Source organism: Bos taurus, chromosome 26 (genome assembly GCF_002263795.3).
Source record: "Bos taurus isolate L1 Dominette 01449 registration number 42190680 breed Hereford chromosome 26, ARS-UCD2.0, whole genome shotgun sequence".
NCBI classification, from domain to species: domain Eukaryota; kingdom Metazoa; phylum Chordata; class Mammalia; order Artiodactyla; family Bovidae; genus Bos; species Bos taurus.
Window position 1 is genome coordinate 12,811,694 of NC_037353.1, and position 14,271 is coordinate 12,825,964.

Genomic DNA, 14,271 nt, shown 5'->3' on the forward strand with positions numbered 1-14,271 from the left:
AGAAAAATGTAACCTCTGTCCACTTGGCTCAGCTCAGCTAACAGGGAGGCGATCTGTGCCACTCCTCCCCAGATCAGTCATAGTCCTCTACATCCCGCATAACACAGTCTGCGAGTGGAAACATACCAGCTCTCCCAGAGATCATGTTACCAGTGACACTTGATGCAAGTTCGTGTTTATTGCATTGGGGATGCCATCCAACCATCTCATCCTCTGTCTCGCCCTTCTCCTCCTGCCTTCAATCTTTCCCGGCATCAGGGTCTTTTCCAATGTGTCGGCTGTTTGCATCTGGTGGCCAAAGTATTGAAGCTTCAACATCAGTCCTTCCAATGAGTATTCAAGATTGATTTCCTTTAAGATTGACTGATTTGATCTCCTTACAGTCCAAGGGACTCTCTAGTAATTGTTATTAGTTTATAAAAATGTTTTAGGTTATTGGTTTATAAAAAGTGTACCAAGTTCAAGGTATGTTTTTGCCTCTAGAAGCAATATTATTAATGTTAACAGATATTGTAAATACTGTTAATATTATAAACGATGGCTTTCACAGGACAGCCCACATAGCTCCTGTCTGGTGTTTGGTCAATTATCAGTCTAACCATTTCTCCATCCATCAAATACCTAGTAAGTTTCTATGTATCAAGCACCGCACCCTGCATCAGACTGTATTTGAATCAGTTATGATATGTTTACAGTAAGGCACAGTATATTAACATTTTGGCAACCTCCATCAGCTTAATAAGAGATTGCCTTTTAAATTTGTTTCCTTTAAAACATTGCCACAACTATTTATTGATGAACTACTTACTATATGCCAGGCCCTTTGCTTGTCATTAGGAATAAGACTGACCATGATAGCCTGCCTTTAAGTTGCTTAACAGCAGAACTGGAAGGAAAACAAGTTTGACTAAAGGAGAATGGAGGCAGGTGCCAATGTTTTCTGAAGCACTTTCTGGGCATTTTTGGAGACTTTTTATGCTAATGCCTTATTGTGACTCAGCCCCTTCAGAACTTAACCTCTGGAAAGGAGTGGTGGCTTCTGGGAGAACCAGCACTGGGTATTATAAATATGGCTCTTCAGCTTATCAGCTATGATGTGGCTCTTTTTTTTTTTGTAACCTCTCAACCCAAAGAAAACTTTCTGGAGACCTTTGCATGAGATTTAAACGGGAGTGGAAGGAGAAAGGAGTTCGGCAGAGTGTGTTTCCAAGTATGGCATCTGAGGAATAAATGACCTAGATGGAAAGCTGGCAGGAAGGGGAGGCGTGCTCAAGCCTGGCACTGAGCAGCACACTGGGCCGCTTCCTCACGGTAGCCCTTCATTACAGGGCTGGGTAGTTGGCTGTCCAGTGCAAGACGGACAGGTACAAGGCTGCAGTTGGCTTATCAGAGTAAATAGGAAAGTCTGGATGATGGCCTAGGAGGGACTCCATGGCCTTACCACCTCCAGTCTCCCTTTTGCTCTCTCTGTGCCAGCTTGGGCACCATCCTGCCTCAGGACCTTTGCACATACTGTGCCCTCGGCCTGGTCTGTGCTCCCCCCAGTTACTTGCACAGTTTATTCCCTCACCTCATTCAGGCCTCTGTTCACTGTCACCTCACTAGAGTCCTTCTCCAACCACCTGTTTTATTAATTTTATTTTTTGGTCATATCCTGCAACATATAGGGTCTCAGTTTCCCAACCAGGGATTGAACCCAGGCCCCCTGCATTGGAAGCACAGAGTCTTAACCATCGGACCACCAGGGAAGTCCCTCCAACCACCTGTTTTATTTTTTATTTCATTATTGTTATGTTTAAATTTATCGTCTTAACCATGTATTCCTGTGCTGGGTCTTCATTGCTTTGTGCAGGCTTTCTCTAGTTTTGGGGAGCTGAGGCTGCTCTCCAGTTGCAGTGGCTTCTCTTGTTGCAGGGCGTGGGCTCTGGGCGTGCAGGCTTCTGTAGTTCTGGCTCGTGGGCTCAGAGTTGTAGCTCTCAGGCTGTGTGGTTCAGACTCAGTAGTTGTGGTTAATAGACTTTGTTGCTCCGCAACATGTGGGATCTTCCTGGACCAAAAATCAAACCAGTGTCCCCTGCGTTGCAAGGCAGATTCTTAACCACTGGACCACCAGGGAACCGCCCCCCTTTTTTTTGAGATCTTAAGCTTTTTATTTTATATTGGGGTGTAGCTGATAGTTTCAAGTGGACAGCAAAGCGACTCACCATACATATGCATGTATCCATTCTCCCCCAAACTCCGCTCCCATCCATGCTGCCACATAACATTGAGCAGTTTCCTGTGCTATACAGTAGGTTGATTTTCCATTTTAAATATAGCAGTGTGTGTATATATCCCATCCCAAACTCCTTCACTATCCCTATCCCCCATCCTTCTCCCCATTCCCCCCCAACCCTAGTTTGTTTTTTAAGTCTGTGTTTCTGTTTCTGTTTTGTAAATAAGTTCATTTGTATCTTTTTAGATTCTGCATTTAAAGGGTGATGTACAATGTTTCTGCTTCTCTATCTGACTTCATTCAGTTTGACACTCTCTACATCCATCCATGTTGCTGTAAATGGCATTATTTCATTCTTTTTAATGGCTGGGTAATATTTCATTGTATATATGTGTCATATCTTCTTTATCCATTCCTCTGTCAATGGACATTTATCTAACCACCTATTTTTTTAATTTATGTTAAATGAAACAAAGGTGACTATTTTTAAAGATAAAAGGTACAACTCACAAAGAAGGTAGACATCATAAACTGTTAGACACTTAACAACAATTAGAAACAAAGTTATAAAGCACAAATCAGAAGTATAACAACCACCTGTTTTAAATAGCACTCCCTCTCTGTCCCTCTGAGCTTTATAGCACTTCAGTTCAGTTCAGTTCAGTCACTCAGACGTGTCCGACTCTCTGCGACCCCATGAATCGCAGCACACCAGGCCTCCCTGTCCATCACCAACTCCCGGAGTTCACCCAGACCCACGTCCATCAAGTCAGTGATGCCATCCAGCCATCTCATCCTCTGTCGTCCCTTTCTCCTCCTGCCCCCAGTCCCTCCCAGCATCAGGGTCTTTTCCAATGAGTCAACTCTTCGCATGAGGTGGCCAAAGTACTGGAGTTTCAGCTTTAGCATCATTCCTTCCAAAGAAATCCCAGGGCTGATCTCCTTTAGAATGGACTGGCTGGATCTCCTTGCAGTCCAAGGGACTCTCAAGAGTCTTCTCCAACACCACAGTTCAAAAGCATCAATTCTTCGGTGCTCAGCCTTCTTCACAGTCTAACTCTCACATCCATACATGACCACAGGAAAAACCATAGCCTTGACTAGACGGACCTTTGTTGGCAAAGTAATGTCTCTGCTTTTGAATATGCTATCTAGGTTGGTCATAACTTTCCTTCCAAGGAGTAAGCGTCTTTTAATTTCATGGCTGCAGTCACCATCTGCAGTGATTTTGGAGCCCCCCAAAATAAAGTCTGACCCTTTTTCCACTGTTTCCCCATCTATTTCCCATAAAGTGATGGGACCGGATGCCATGATCTTCATTTTCTGAATGTTGAGCTTTAAGCCAACTTTCTCACTCTCCACTTTCACTTTCATCAAGAGGCTTTTTAGTTCCTCTTCACTTTCTGCCTAAGGGTGGTGTCATCTGCATATCTGAGGTTATTGATATTTCTCCCGGCAATCTTGATTCCAGCTTGTGTTTCTTCCAGTCCAGTGTTTCTCATGATGTACTCTGCATATAAGTTAAATAAGCAGGGTGACAATATACAGCTTTGACGTACTCCTTTTCCTATTTGGAACCAGTCTGTTGTTCCATGTCCAGTTCTAACTGTTGCTTCCTGACCTGCATACAGATTTCTCAAGAGGCAGGTCAGGTGGTCTGGTATTCCCATCTCTTTCAGAATTTTCCACAGTTTCTTGTGATCCACACAGTCAAAGGCTTTGGCATAGTCAATAAAGCAGAAATAGATGTTTTTCTGGAACTCTCTTGCTTTTTCCATGATCCAGCAGATGTTGGCAATTTGATCTCTGGTTCCTCTGCCTTTTCTAAAACCAGCTTGAACATCAGAAGTTCACGGTTCACATATTACTGAAGCCTGGCTTGGAGAATTTTGAGCATTACTTTACTAGTGTGTGAGATGAGTGCAATTGTGCGGTAGTTTGAGCATTCTTTGGCATTGCCTTTCTTTGGAGTTGGAATGAAAACTGACCTTTTCCAGTCCTGTGGCCACTGCTGAGTTTTCCAAATTTGCTGACATATTGAGTGCAGCACTTTCACAGCCTGATCTTTTAGAATTTGAAATAGCTCAATGGGAATTCCATCACCTCCACTAGCTTTGTTCATAGTGATGCTTTCTAAGGCCCGCTTGACTTCACGTTCCAGGATGTCTGGCTCTAGGTCAGTGATCACACCATCGTGATTATCTGGGTCGTGAAGATCTATTTTGTACAGTTATTCACTTAACTATTACCTAACATTTATTCTCTGTCTCCTTCAACGAGAATGTACGTTCCATGAGAGCAGCTCTTTGCTTGCTCCACAGCCCCTATTTCCTGTGACCAGAACACCCCCTGCACATAGTAGAAGGAATTAGGAGGTTCACTTCCAAAGAAGAGGCTTTTGGCCTAGAAAATGCTTTTTCCTAGAACTCTCTTAAGGAGGAGTATTTTCAGCCTGTCACTTGCTTGTATTCACTTTCAAGACCACTCTAGGTGGGAGAGGGTACAGTTGGTAGTGGTATTCTAATTTTTCTAGAAAGTTGTGGGTTTGGGTCATTTTTAATTGCATTACTTTCAGATCATTTGCTCTGTTTTTCTATTTCCAACTTTTTATTTTTATAAATTCAAAATCTGCAGAAAAATTTCCAGAATAGTTCAGTGAACACCCATATGACTTTCACTTCGATGTGCCACTTGCTACTGTTTGGTCACACTTGCTTTATCTCTCTATATATATATATCAGTCAGTTCAGTGTAGCTTTGACTATACAGACCTTTGTCAGCAAAGTAAAGCCTCTGCTTTTTAATATGCTGTCTAGGTTGGTCATAGCTTTTCTCCAAAGGAACAAGCATCTTTTAATTTCATGGCTGCAGTCACCATCTGCAGTGATTTTGGAGCCCAAGAAAATAGTCTGTTACTTTCCATTATTTGCCCATCTATTTGCTGTGAAGTGATGGGACCAGATGCCATGGTCTTAGTTTTTTGAATGTTGAGTTTTAAGCCAACTTTTTCACTCTCCTCTTGCACTTTCATCAAGAGGCTCTTTAGTTCCTCTTCACTTTCCACCATAAGGGTGGTGTCATCTGCATATCTGAGGTTACTGATATTTTTCCTGGCAGTCTTGATTCCAACTTGTGATTTATCCAGTCAGATATTTCACATGATGTACTCTGCATATAATTTAAATAAGCAGGGTGACAATATACAGCCTTGACATACTCTTTTCTCAATTTTGAACCAGTCTGTTCTTCCATGTCTGATTCTAACTGTTGCTTCTTGACCTGCATACAAATTTCTCAGGAGGCTGGTAAGGTGATCTGGTATTCCCGTCTCTAAAAATTTTTCACAGTTTATTGTGATCCACACAGTTAAAGGCTTAGTGTAATCAGTGAAGTGGAAGTAGATGTTTTTCTGGAATTCTCTTGCTTTTGCCTAGCTTGGAGAATTTTGAGCATTACTTTGCTAGCAGGTGAGATGAGTACAATTGTGCAGTAGTTTGAGCATTCTTTGGCATTGCCTTTCTTTGGGATGGAATGATAATTGATCTTTTCCAGTCCTGTGGCCACTGCTGATTTTCCCAAATTTGCTGGCGTATTGAGTGTAGCACTTTCACAGAATCATCTTTCAGGATTTGAAATAGCTCAACGGGAATTCCATCCCCTCCACTAGCTTTGTCTGTAGTGATGTTTCCTAAAGTCCACTTGACTTTCCACTCCAGGATGTCTGGCTCTAGGTGAGTGATCACACCATAGTGGTTATCTGGGTCATTAAGATATCTTTTGTATTGTTCTTCTGTAGATTTTTGCCACCTCTTCTTAATATCTTCTGCTTTTCTTAGGTCCATACCTTTCCTTTATAATGCTCATCTTTGCATGAAATGTTCCCTTGGTATCTCTAATTTTCTTGAAGAGATCTCTAGTCTTTCCCATTCTATTGTTTTTCTCTATCTGTTTGCATTGATCACTTAGGAAGGCTTTCTTATCTTTCTTTGCTGTTGTTTGGAACTCTGCATTCAAATAGGTATATCTTTCCTTTTTTCCTTTGCCTTTAGCTTCTCTTCTTTTCTCAGCTATTTGTAAGGCCTCCTCAGACACCCATTTTGCCTTTTTGCATTTCTTTCTCTTGGGGATGGTTTTGATCACTGCCTTCAGTACAGTGTTAGGAACCTTTGTCCATATTTCTTCAGGCACTCTGTCAGATCTAATCCCTTGAATCTATTTGTCACTTCCACTGTATAATTGTAAGGGATTTGATTTAAGTTGTACCTGAGGGGTCTAGTGGTTTTCCCCACTTTCTTCAATTTAAGTCTGAATTTTGTAATAAGTCATTCATGATCTGAACCACAGTCAGCTCCTGGTATTGTTTTTGTTGACTGTATAGAGCTTCTCCATCTTTGGCTGCAAAGAATATAATCAATCTGATTTCGATATTGACCGTATGGTGATGTCCATGTGTAGAGTGTTGTTGGAAGAGGATGTTTGCTATGATCAGCACATTCTCTTGGCAAAAGTCTGTCAGCCTTTGCCCTGCTTCATTTTGTACTCCAAGGCGAAACTTCCCTTTTACTCCAGGTATCTCTTGACTTCCTACTTTTGCATTCCAGTCGTCTATGAAGAAAAGGACATCTTTTGTTTTGTTTTGTTTTATACACACACACACACACACACACACACACTATTACAGACCTCACTGTTTAAGAGGTCTGTACTGGAGACCTCTTTTAAATAGTACTAAAGAACTATTTAAGAATAAGCTGCAGATATGACCCATCACCTTTCAATACTTCAGTTTGTCTTCCCTAGAAAGGAGATACAGTTACCATATTCAGGAAAAGTAACGTTGATACAGTATCATTAGCTAATATGCAGACCTGTCTCAGTAATGTCCTTTTCAACAGTAATATCCATAAAAGAGCAAAAAGGAAGTCTCAATCCAGGAAAAAGTCTGGGATCACACATTCCATTTAGTTATCAAGCCCCTTTTGTCTTGCTCAGTTCTTTTGTCTTTCATAACAGTAACATCTTTGAAAAGTACAGGCCATTTGATTTATAAAATGTCCCTCAATGTGGGCTTATTTTTATTTCTTTATAATTAGAGTCAGGTTATAGATTTAGGGGGCAGGAATATCACGTAAGTGCTATTATATCCTTCTGCATGCATCACCTCAGCAGATACATATGTCAGGTGGTCCTGTTGTTGGTGATGTTAAACTTGATCACTTGATTAATGTAGTGTCCAGTAGAGTTCTCCTCTGTAAAAGTGCATTTTTCCTCTTGTAATACGTAAGTAGTATGTGGAGGGATACTGCTGCTATTGCTAAGTCGCTTCAGTCGTGTCCGACTCTGTGCGACCCCACAGATGGAAGCCCACCAGGCTCCCCCGTCCCTGGGATTCTCCAGGCAAGAACACTGGAGTGGGTTGCCATTTCTTCTCCAATGCATGAAAGTGAAAAGTCAAAGTGAAGTCGCTCAGTCGTGTCCGACTCTTAGCAACTCCATGGACTGCGGCCCACCAGGCTCCTCTGTCCATGGGATTTTCCAGGCAAGAGTACTGGAGTGGGGTGCCATTGCCTTCTCTGGAGGGATACTGCATCAGTGTGTAAATATCTTAGCACCCTGACAAACGTTTACTTCATGGCTTTAGGATTCCTGGAGATTCTTGCCTGAATCCACTATAATTTTGGTGGTTGCAAAATGGTAATTTTCTAACTCTTTCATTCTTTAGGTAGTTATAAAATGGCCTTCTTTTGGGCTTCCCTGCTGGCTCAATAGTAAAAAAAAAAAAAAAAATCTGCCTGCCAATGCAGGAGACAAGGGTTCGATCCCCAGGAAGATTCCATGTGCCACAGAGTAACAAAGCCTGTGAGCCACACTGCTGAGCCTGTGCTCTAGAGCCCAGGAGCCCTAGAGCCTGTGCTCTGCACCTAGAAGCCACCGCAATGGGAGGCCCACACATTGCAAGGAAGAGGAGCCCCTGCTCTCCACAGCTAAAGAAAAGCCCACGCAGCAAAGACCCAGCACAGCCAAAAACATAAATAAAATTGTATTAAAAAATAAAAAATAGTAAAATGGCCTTCTTTTTAAAGAAGAACTTCCTCTTACCCATTCATCTGTTTGTTATAAATTTAGACTCATGGCTGCTTTTCTTTAAATTCAGTGTGTTATAATCCCCACTATCATTCATTTTGATGCTCAGATCATCCTAGATTTGGCCTTAACTACACTGATCCCTGGCATGTGGGGAGAAATGCCTAATCCCAGGGGTAAGAAATATTTTTCATCCAGTCACAGTGCTTCTGAAATTTTAATTGTGTCCAAATCACCTGAGGTCCCAGACTCTGCATTCCTCACAAGCTCCCTCATGGCACTGATGCTGACGGTTTCTGGGACTGTCAGCTGAAGGAGCAAAAGCATAGGAATCTGTAGGCAGATCTGGAAGACTTAAAACTGTCTTGCTCTTCCTGTATTTCCACGAAAAATTCCCCTCGTTAACATGAAAGAGACTGATCTTCTGAAGAGTGCATGAGCTCTTTGAGGCAGGGGGAGAGGAGAGGAGAGCTACACCCCTGTTACTCCATTCCCAGAAGTCAGGATGATAAGGAAAGCGCTGTTCCTCCCACTCATCTTATTTGTGCATTTCCCTAGAAATCCTGCCACTTTAGGGTGCTGGCTTCAGCTGATTCTTGGGACCCTGGCAGGAGTGACAGCCTTAGTGGAGGGTGTCCCTGCTGGTGGTCTCTGTTAGTCAGATGGAACTTAGGTAGTTTAAACTGTCCTCATCCAAAAGTAAATGTTCTTTTTTTTTTTCTTTTCTTTTCCCCTCTGTTGGAGTTATAAGCTTCTTGTCATTGGTAGATTTTGGTAGCTGTAAGTCAAATAATTTCCTTTTCCCCATTAAAAGCTATTTTTTGACAGATGGTTGTCGGCCCCTTGGCCACCTGCAGTTTGTGACCACTGCATTCATAAAAATTCCAAGTGTTTGTGCTATTTCGTACTGTTTAATCATCCTTTTTACTCTGTTTACATTTTTATCAGCAAGTTTTTTTCCTAATGTAATTTCATTTACCCATCTGTCCTCTGGCTTTTATATTTCCCCTTCTTCATCCTATTAAGAACTGTTGGGTGGCGGGGTACAAAAAAAAAAAAAAAAAGAATTGATGGGATCTTCCCTACGGAAGAAGTGAACTTCACAAGCATGGGAATCCCTGTATGGTGGTCTTAGAGGACACATAACACATCAAAGGACATGTAATCTTGTCTGCTGAAGGTTTGTGTCCTCCAGCATTCTTGTGGTGAAGTCATATCTCCACTCACCAATATGATGGTGTTCAAAGGTGGCCCTTTGGGGCTTCCCTGGTGGCTCCTACAGTAAAAAATCTGCCTGTAATGTAGGAGACCTGGGTTTGATCCCTGGAGAAGGGAATGGCTCCCCACTCCAGTATTCTTGCCTGCAGAATTCCATGGACAGAGAAGCCTGGCAGGCTATAGTCCATGGGGTCGCATAGAGTCAAACATGACTGAGTGACTAACACGCACACACAAGGTTAGACGAAGTGCTAAGGGTGGATCCCTTATGAAAGTGAAGTCGCTCAGTCGTGTCCGTCTCTTTGCAACCCAATGGACTATATCCTACTAGGCTCCTCTGTCCATGGGATTTTCCAGGCAAGAGTACTGGAGTGGGTTGCCATTTCCCTCTCCAGGGGATCTTCCCAACCCAGGGATCAAAGCCGGGTCTCCCATGTTGCAGGCAGACTTACCATCTGAGCCACCAAGGAAGCCTTCATGATTATGCCTTTATAAGAATCATGTGAGCTTGATGCCTCTGTTCTGCTCTTGGCATATGTGACATTACAGTGGTGGTGGGCCACCCGCAAACTAGAGATGGCTCTGCTCTCACCAGCACCCAGGTATGGTGCCACCCTGACCTTGGACTTCCAACCTCCACAGCTGTGAGAAATAAGTTTCTGTCATTTATAAACCATCCCTTTTATACTCTTTTGTTCTAGCAGCCTGAACTGAGGTGCCTGCTGATGTCAAGTTATAAGCATCCTAGTTTAGCCAGTCCCAGTCAGCCTTTGGTGAAGGCAATGGCACCCCACTCCAGTACTCTTGCCTGAAAAGTCCCACAGGCGGAGGAGCCTGGTGGGCTGCAGTCCATGGGGTCGCACAGAGTCGGACACGACTGAAGCAACTTAGCAGCAGCAGCAGCAGTCAGCCCTGGGGGAGTGAGTGAGTGAGTTTGGAATCAGTGTGCACGTGCCAAATCATTTAAGGGAGTTCAGAAGATCTACAAAATGAGTGTTTGTTTTTGTTTGTTTGAATCTCTACCATTTGTACCTTTTGCTGTTTCTCACAAGTCATCTCACAGATGATAATAGTAGTAGACTTCAGAAAAGCCTGGGCACCTTCTGACCTATGAATGATTTACGACTTCCTATGTCCCAGGGCTCTCCCTTAGCTTCCCTCCTCATCCCAGAAGGCTGGCCCTCACCTCCCTGCTGAGAGGTGCTTGGTCCTCTTCCCCTTATTGTGTAGTATCTACCTGCTGCTCCAGCAGCTAAGTGCCAGAAAGTGCCCTTTTTCTTATGATTCATCCCATGGTCACAGCATTTACTCATGTGCTCCTTGAACTGCATGAAGTTGGTAGGGAGTTCGTCCCCCCCCTCTGAGTAATACATGTATTCCAGACCGGTGTTTAATGTAGCTACGCTGTACCTAAAAGCTAATCTGGCAGTCTCCTAGGAAGATGCATCAGCCAGTTGTTGTTTAGTCACCAAGTTGTGTCTGACTCTTTCGCGACCTGGTGGACTGTAGCCCACCAGGCTCTTCTGTCCATAGAATTTTCCAGGCCAGAATACTGGAGTGGGTTGCCATTACCTTCTCCAGGGGATCTTCCTGATCGAGGGATTGAGCCCGAGTCTCTTGCATTGGCAGGCGGATTCTTTACTGCTGAGCCACATCAACAAGTAGATAGCCTTTAAAGAGTGTTCTTTTTAGAGGTTGCCACCTGAAGATTTCTGCTATCAAGCTGTATAATTGGCTTAGCCCAGTAAGAGATGATTGTCCCACAGAGGCTCCTCATTGCCATAGAAGCACAGGGACATCGGAGCCTGCGGTCTGTGTGGGCCACTGTGAGGGGGCTCAGGGACGTGACTGTGGCTGGGTGCCAGGGCCCTGTGGAGAGCAGAGAGGCTGCCGCACTGCCTCGTGCTAGACACCTGGTACTGATTAGACCACACCTGCTCTCTGCTATTTGGTCCCTCCCTTTCTCTCTCCTGTGAGTTGCTCTTAAAAAAAAATTCACTGAAAGTCAGAAATGCTTCAGATTCTGACCCAGATCTCTGTGTATCTTTTTGACTTCTCAAAACTGTATTTGAATTCCGATGGTACTCAGAGAACAGGTTTCACCTCATTCAAATGTAAAAGAATAAATAGCTCATCCTGACACTGAAAAATTCTCAGACAGACGAGGTGCTTCAGAAAAACCTCTGCCAGACCACGGCGGCATCCTTGAAAGTGCCCCCAAAGAGTATTTAAAGGGCAGGTCCTAGGAAGTGTTTGTTACATAAATGAACCAGAGCCGAAAAGAATGGCAGCTGAGTGCATTTTATTTTCATTTGCCATCTTATCAGCCTTTTCAGAACATCATTTTGATTCCAACAAATTGGGATGCCTCATTCTGTTTCCAGTGCTGTGTTTGAACACTGCTCGAGTGTCAGTCCCTGGCTGTTTACACTCGCATATGCATGGACTGGTGATATCCAAACACAGAAATGCCTGCTTAGTTGGTGTGATCAGCTGGGGAAATAGGTTGTCCAGTTGAGGAATACTCTGGATGTTATGTGCACCTTTACTTTTACCCCAGAAGTCTTGAGATGATGGCCCAAGTGTCACGACGGTGTGCCGCGTTCATTTTACCTACAGTATTCTGGGAGATTGTCATACATTCCGCCAGCATGTATTGAGCATCTGCTCAGCTCACAGACATGTGCTGGGGCCTGTGTGTCCCTGGCTCCAGGGTGTTTGTTGCCTGACCTGGTAGACTGGATAAACACCAAACAAACATCAGTACTCATCCTGAACTCTTTTAGTATTCAGGTGCACAGAGCTCCAGCAGTTCTCAGAGCAGAGGCACTCAAAAGAGGTGGGAAGGCTGGAAAAAGGAATAGTTTGAGAAGATGTAGAATTTCAGTTGGCCTTCCTGGAGGGTGAGAAGGAGGAAATAGAGCATTCCATGTGGTGGGCAGTGCTATAAATAAGCCAGGGTTAGGGGCTGGTTTTCACATTGTGTTTGCGGGACGGTGAGAAGTCCGCTTGAGCTGTGGAGGAGAGGTGCTGTGTTGGAGAGTGGAACTAGGGTGATGAAGCTTGTCTGGTTCTGGGCCCCAGAAGCACTGTGCTTATACAGAGCCAAGGGGTCTGGAAGGTTGTCCAGTAGCACAGGGGCTGTCCTAGAACTGCCCTGCTGGTCCCACACCTGCTTCCATCCATCGTGTGCTGTATGGTCCTGATTGTCATGCAAGCTCTGTGTGCCATGGCTTCATCTGTTAAACGAGGCCATGAGTTTATTTATCTCACAGGGTCGCTGTTAAGAAATAGGAGAATCATAAAGCACTTAGCACAGTGCTGAGTACTTGGGAGTGCTCATTACATCATTCTTTGTTGAGCAAGGAGACAACTAGTGGCTTTAGAAAGCTGATTCGGGTTGAGTGACATTTGAGGAGGGTTCATGGAGTTGCCTTTTGCCTAGCTGGAGTCTGAGATAGGATTTTAAAGGTGTTACTAAAATTCTAGCCTTTGCGTACAAGAAGGCATATGAATGTATGGAGGATGACGTGTTAAGTGAGGCCATTCTGTTTTCACCGCCATCTCCATTCCACAGATTTTTAGGAAAGATCATGCTTGGCAGTCACTCAGAAATGACTGGGTCAGAGTAAGTGGCAGTGTCCCATAACAGCACAGAACACTCTTATGCTGGTCAGAGGAAATGAATTATTGGACCAGAAGTAACTGGAAGTTTATTTGCTTTTTTCCCCCCTTCTTGGTTAATATTTTATACTGTGTACCCAGAGGCTGCTGTACTGACAGGGATGAGATAGAGAACTGAATAATCAAAATGGAAAGTAACTGAATATCCCTAAAAGAATTGTAGTGTCTAACTGCAGCGACTCATGCATGCTACTTCTGTCTGCTTTTATGCTTTGGGTGGATAAGATCATGGAAGGCAGCTCCCTATATAATGACAACAATTCTGTTTCATACCTTTTCTTGAAGCTTTTCTTTGAACTATAAAAAATGTAGCTGAAAGTCAGCTGAATTCATTGATGTAGTAGGAAGTTTGCTTTTTTTTTTTCTAAGCTTGATGTGGTCTCTCTTTGTAAAAATATGAAAAAAAAAGTTGCACTTCAGTCCTGTCTTCGTGGTAGAAACTATATGAAAAAACCTACAGCATGAACATTACACCTCATGAAGAAATGGCATCTTCAGAGCAGAACACTACAAACACTCACATTCTTGTTTCGCACAACACTTTACCTCCAGACAAGTGCTGCTTGTCTGTTTTTTTATTCTAAATATTATAGATATTAGCATATGTGGTAGAGAGTGTTCTTAGGTGCAATTCAAAGGGTTTCCAGGATCAGGGTTTACAAATGCCAATAGTCATGGTATAGCGCTCCAAATATAATGTAAGACGTCAACTGACACCACCAGTTGCAAATCAGTCTTGATGATATTTGTGTCTAATGAAACATGAGATAATCAGTTAAAAGTGAATATGACTCTAAGGTTTGAAGAAATACATCTCCTTAGTTCCTAGCTTATGCAGTCCTTAAAATACACCATGCATGTGCGTGAGTGCATATTTGTCTGTAATTTGTACTTAGTCACTCAGTCACGTCCAACTCTTTGCCACCTTATGGACTACAGCCCGCCAGGCTCCTCTGTCCATGGGATTATCCAGGCAAGCATACTGGAGTGGGTTGCCATGCCCTCCTCCAGGGGATCTTCCCAACCCAAGGATCCAACCCAGGTCTCCCACATTGCAGGCGAATTCTTTA

General features: G+C 43.4%; 1 protein-coding gene across 8 annotated transcripts in view; it reads left to right on the top strand.

Annotated features, from left to right (window-relative positions):
- PCGF5 (polycomb group ring finger 5) overlaps positions 1 to 14,271 on the top strand; it is a 122,574-nt gene that overhangs the window by 34,187 nt on the left and 74,116 nt on the right. For 4 of the 8 annotated variants that reach the window (XM_024985650.2, XM_024985655.2, XM_024985649.2 and 1 more), the window contains exon 1: positions 1 to 14,271. This exon is cut by the window's right edge and continues 15,631 nt beyond it. The gene's annotated coding sequence lies outside the window, so the exon portion shown is untranslated. 8 annotated transcript variants of the gene reach the window in all.